This window comes from Siniperca chuatsi, linkage group LG19 (assembly GCF_020085105.1).
Source record: "Siniperca chuatsi isolate FFG_IHB_CAS linkage group LG19, ASM2008510v1, whole genome shotgun sequence".
In the NCBI taxonomy this organism is placed as follows: domain Eukaryota; kingdom Metazoa; phylum Chordata; class Actinopteri; order Centrarchiformes; family Sinipercidae; genus Siniperca; species Siniperca chuatsi.
This window is the reverse complement of record NC_058060.1, coordinates 10,212,330-10,218,250: the sequence shown is the minus strand read 5'-3', so window position 1 is coordinate 10,218,250 and position 5,921 is coordinate 10,212,330. Positions and strand designations below refer to the sequence as shown.

The window sequence follows — 5,921 nt, the reverse complement described above, 5'->3', positions numbered from 1 at the left end:
GACACTGTAACATATTGATACTCTTTATATTTACTTTTTGACTTAACAGACATGGTCTATGATGGACATGTACACGATTAGCTGATTATTTGCCAAATCATAATATAATATATGAGACAACAAGCAAGAACGTAAATTTAAAACAATTCTTTATTTGGTACACACTCAGGTGTAGCAGCCTGGCAAGCTCTATTTCTACATGAAAGAGGAACTGTAACTTACGATACGATAAACATTGACCTCAAAGGCAAAAAACTGCAATGGCCGGGAATCGAACCCGGGTCAACTGCTTGGAAGGCAGCTATGCTCACCACTATACCACCATTGCTGTGAAATTCAAGCAAAATCCACCTGTTGAAGAATGACTTCCGGATGGGAGCCGAAACGTCCTGATTCTGGACGAATGAGGGACTACACCGTCTCACCTGTTGAATCTTTTTTGATAAGTCAATAAAGGGACAAGGACTGTCATGTTGCTGTATGTCTCAGGGCTGGGGATTGAAGGAGCTTAATTATATGTGACATGTCACTACAGTTTGGTGTCCTGCACAGCAATGGTCAACATTAAAACATGATGGAGATGCTGTGGCTTCAAAGCAGGGCCTCATACATGCAATACCGCTGTATTACTAAATTTACATGAAAGCTTTCACACAAGGTGACTTGTTTAGGTCTAGTCATTATCAAGTGTATCTGCTTGCCTGTGTGACACCACAGGGCTGTGGAACAAAGGACATGAAGTCAGGTTGCTCTATTAGTGCTTGATTTTTATAGACTATCCTATTACTACTCCAAAGTGACATGAACTTAACTGCTGTGCACATAACACCTAAGAGAGAGATGCTATGCACTATACCACTGAGCTACATCCCCATACAAGTCAAGGTCAATATATAACTATAATATTCTAGTGCTGAAAGAATATAATATTAATGTAATATTTTGTAATCACACTTGAGAGATAGACTGGGAACATTGTCCCGGTGTATATGTGGCAAGTTATCTAACCAGGAAATGATGATTTTCATCACAAATAAATACAGGTGTATGTTCACTTCTTTACCTATTCCTTACCTTTACCTGAGAAGGACCATCTGTGATTTAAATAATTCCAGTCATATCCACATCAAAGAAAAGACAGTAGTGTGCCGGTGTTTTTTTATTTTTTATTTCTTAAAATCCATTATTTTTTCAGTAATATACTGTCCAGCCTTTCCCCATCTCCTGTCTTCTCAAGTTTTTGTTTACAAGCCACTCCTTGAAGAAGACTGAAAATAAATATAGATAGCACGTGAGTATCAAATTTGGTCTAAAAAGATTTATCAGTCCACATGAGCATGACTAGGGCTTCATACAAGGGAAATATGATACATTGGTTTAATTGTTAAGTGTGTATATGTGTTTGTAAAAGTGAATAATTTATAGTGATATCTTTCACTTAACTTAATTGATGCCATCTTTGTTCTTGCCATTAGTACTGTTGAATAACGCAATAGAAATGGCGTAACATCCTATCAGAAGGGTGTTTGGAGGTAACAAACAATTGCTAACCAGATTTAATTCTTAAGATTGCAATTTCACTTACACCAGTTTAATAAAACACGGGCCTAGATAGTTATTTTCAAGAATCTGTGAGTAATATTTGCACTTACTTTGTAATGTCTTCTTTGGGCTCGAGGATACAGGATCATCGACAGTTAGATGAATGGAGCCTGATTATCACCTGATATTGGCATATATATCATCAGAAATGCAAAAAGACATAGCAGTACACAAATAGTTTATTGACAACATTCTATGTATTTTGTTTTATTTTTCACTTTTCATATTTCTATTTTCCACACACACATATACAGTATATGTATATACTGTATATATATCCTTCTGGCAGAAAGGCTTTCTGGCACAAAGGCTTAAGGAGGTCAGGTGACATGGTATAAAGAGCGACACAGTCCATATTTCGAGGAGGTTGTGGTCACCATGGTTGTGGTGGATGATTAAGTCAAACTCAGGACTTTCACCCAGGAGACTGGGGTTTGTGTTCCGTGTGAAACCAAAAGTCAATGTAGATTTATTATTTTTAGACTTAGTTGACTTATGTTTTTTAAAATTATTATTATTATTTCCAGTTTTCAGTCTCAATTTGGTTAGGTTTAGGAAACTGGAACTGATAAATACCCAGGAATTAATGCCGATTGTACTCTTTCCCACTGAAGACAAAAGCCAGATGTTAGTGGGTGTTAGTGGGTTTTTTTGTCCAATGTGAAAGGGGCTAAAAATGCAACCTGCTGCTGGATAACCGGTTTAAAAAAATAACATTTAAACTTTTCCCCTAAGGTTTCCAAAGGGGAACACTGTGACCAAATCATGCTGAGGTCACAAATGGGGCTAGTCTTGAGCTAAACCCAGAATAGTATTTTGATGAACTCAACACAAATTTGACAAAGAATTTGCTGACAAAAACTAGACTGAAACAATGATCAAATTACTAAACTGTGACAAACAAATCTTTCTCAGAAGACTCAATCAAAATCAAGTGCCACCTGGCTAACATTCAATTCCAGATTTATCTTGCTCCAAGGTTGCTTCTACAAAGAGCTATTGCCATTTTGCTGCAAATACAGCCCTCTTGTGTGGCTTTTAAATGGATCTATAGCTTAATATCCTCAGCATGTCCTCCTATTCACCCCAAAGGGCCTCTGAATAGATGGCATTCTTCAGTGTCTGACTGAGCCAATCACTCATATGAAGAATAAGCAATTTGAAGGCAGTGATACCCTTGGGGGCCACAATTAACCTAGTGAGCCTGCAGTTATAAGCAAGGATATAAGCAAGGATAGATATAGAAGCACCAACCCTTTGGTTGGCCTAATGCGACTGTTGCTTGGTGAAGTCGTCGTTGATCACTGGAGACTGTCATGATGATGGACATGTGGAGATACCTTACTGAGATGTAGGAAGATGAGCGAGGCATTCACATTGCGTTTACAATGACAACACAAGGGTTAGAGTTAGATGTTATGTGGTGACTGGACATTTGAAATACTGCTTTCAACCAAGTTAATGTGAAAGGGAGGCAGACAGAAGAAGAGAAAAGGAAAGAGCCCAGGAGAGTGAGAGGAGATGGTGACGACAGGTCAATGGAAACCTCATCAGGGGTATGTCAGATATAAGTCAAAGGCAGGACGCGGCTGCCATTCACTGCTATCCAACCCTCCTACTTAGATTTACAGCTTACTTGCCCTTGACAAACTTGCCTTGAGACACACAAAGGATTTCTAGGAGCAGAGTTTGAGTTTGTACTGTAACATTGACTCGGCTACACCGAACAAGACCTCTCAAGGAAAGGCTTTCTGAAACTTGTACTTTCAGCAGAGGTACAGTTAACTGCACATATTGAGCTAAATTGTAAACTGTCTCAGTTGACCTCCCTCTGAGACACAGAGTAGCATTTCCTACCCGGTGAGTGCCATGCTTGTTGAATCAAATTCTACTCAATTACTTTCTCCTATAAGTGCACCATGACGTCGGAATAAGTATACAGTACTGCAGGGCTCGCAGGAGTGGAGGGAGATGGGACTCATTCTGACAATCTCCAGCAGAGTGTCTGGGGTTGATAACACCCATAACCCCCCAGTGTGTCCAATTTTTCAAGGTTTCACAGGGTTTGGACATAAAAACACTTCCCCAAGGCAATCATACTGGCTTGATTTTTATGTCACAGCATACTCTGACTCCATAAAATCATGTCCTCTCATAACTGGCATTGCTACACAAGCAGCAGTGTATTAGGTTTTATTGATGATGATTAGGTGTTTTTCTTTTCCTCCAGCCACTTTCATGGCTCCTGCCTGCATCAAGCGACACAAACAATAGGGGGTAAATGTCTTTTTATAGTGGTGGCTTCATAACTCTAACTATTATTATTGCTCTCATAGGTGCACTGTCATCTTTAAAGTTTCCCCAATTAATTGATGCACAAGCTGCAGCGATGGCTACAATGCAGGGTTTCAGCAAGTTCTGAGCATACCTCAAACAGTTTGCCTAAAGGGGAGATAAAAAATAATTGAAGAGCAACCTGTTGTTTTATGATCCTTTTCATATTTGTCATAAAATAAACTTTTGAAGACTTTCTGCTCTTGCTAATACAATATTTTCCACTGAACGCTACATAACAACTATTGCTGGCTACTGGCAAGCAGTTTGCTGGGTCATTTCATCTAATGTCTAACTCGTGATTTAGTTGGAAGAGCTCCTCTAATGTCTTGAAAATATAAAGCTAATTGACAATCATCACTTTGAAAAGTTTGGTAATGTTGTCTTAAGAAATAAAAATGAAAGGACAGGACCACCTTCAAAAAAATCTCTCAAATCCAGCTTTTTCACAAGTCACCATAATGTCTCACTTAGGTACAGTATTGCTGCGCTTATTTTTAGCCGGACAAGAGAGCTGACAAAGGTCATTCCTTTGTCACTTGTCTACAAGGTACTTTAGAAAGTACAACTTTCTGGATGAACAACATATGAATCTTCCAAAAGGTTGACTTGAAATAGAATGAAGCTGGACAGGAAGAGCTATATGGGGCTAGTGTGACTGGCCGGCTACATTGAACAGGTAACGTATGCGGACTGTTTGCGGAGCGGCTGCTGCAACGCTACGCTTCCACTACAATGAATGAAACTGGCTACACCAGGCGTGATAGCAGGGAAGAACAATGGATGAAATAAAGTTGATTATTGAAGTAATGAAATTTAAATTGTTATATGACCCAAGTGACACCCACTACAAGGACAAGGACTGAGAAAAGATGTAGCATGGAGAAAGATTTCAGTGGCAGTTGGAGCATCAGGTGAGTGATAATTTCAAAAGGCTTCATTTTATGTTAGCTAGCTAATTTAAGATGCCTGTAACTGCATTGCCTACACCTGAATGTTACTGTAATATTCAGTAGGCAGTAGTTTTATATTTATGGCTATTTATTAGTTTATTTATTTACTTATTTGCTTTTTTACTGAGCGTGAGGTGAGAAGATCGATACCATCTCACATCTGTCTAGTAAATATGAAGCTACAGCTAGCAGCCATTTAGCTTAGCTTTAGTTCAAATACAAAGTGAAGCAGCTAACCTGGCTTCGGTTTTTGTACATATAAAACAAACAAGATATGGGCATAATGTGTTAATTTGTGAGCTTAATGGTGATGAAAGTTGAATTTTGAGACCTTTGGACAGAGTCAGGTTAGCTGTTTCCCCCTGCTTCCAGTCTTAATGCTAAGCATGCTAACCAGCTTTTGGCTGTAGCTTCTTATTTACTGTACAGACATGAAAGTGATATTGTTTCTCTCATCTAACTTTTCCCAAAATGTCCAACTATTCCTCTAAAAACATGCAATGTTAGGTTAATTTTCTGAGTACCCACTTTCCTTCAACCTGGCTTCTACTTCAGTGTATTTTTTACATTCCTCTAGATTTTTTTGGAGAACTTGCTTGGAAATGATTTACCTGTAAAGTTATGTAGTAAAGTTCTAGAGAGAGTGATAGTGAAGCTTTGAATGTTAGACTCTTGCCCCTTCTATGCTGGAGTCCTCCTTGTTGTTTAATGTTGATCCTGTGTCCCATGGCAGCTGTAGAAAGAAACCTTCACTCTGGTTCAGAGAAACTTGTTGATAGTTTTACGTGTCAGAATTATTTTCTTCTTTTTTAAATTATAGCTGTTATTTCTTGAAAGTTAGCCTTATTTTCAAGTCTGCAGCAATAAAAATGTCTTAGTGTTTTGGCCACTATCTTAAGATTAGGTTATCCATACAGTATACTAATTGGCCAGTAAGATAAATCGTGTGGGGGAGTGTTGTATAGAGGACATTTTCTGCAAATTTCGGAATTGACTTATTCTGCTTTGTCTTCCTCCAGAAGCCTGTTGATT

General features: G+C 38.5%; 1 non-coding gene across 1 annotated transcript; it reads right to left on the bottom strand.

Annotated features, from left to right (window-relative positions):
- Window positions 1-256: 256 nt before the first annotated feature.
- trnag-ucc lies at window positions 257-328 on the bottom strand. The gene has a single exon. It is a non-coding gene; the product is annotated as a tRNA-Gly (tRNA).
- Window positions 329-5,921: the final 5,593 nt, after the last annotated feature.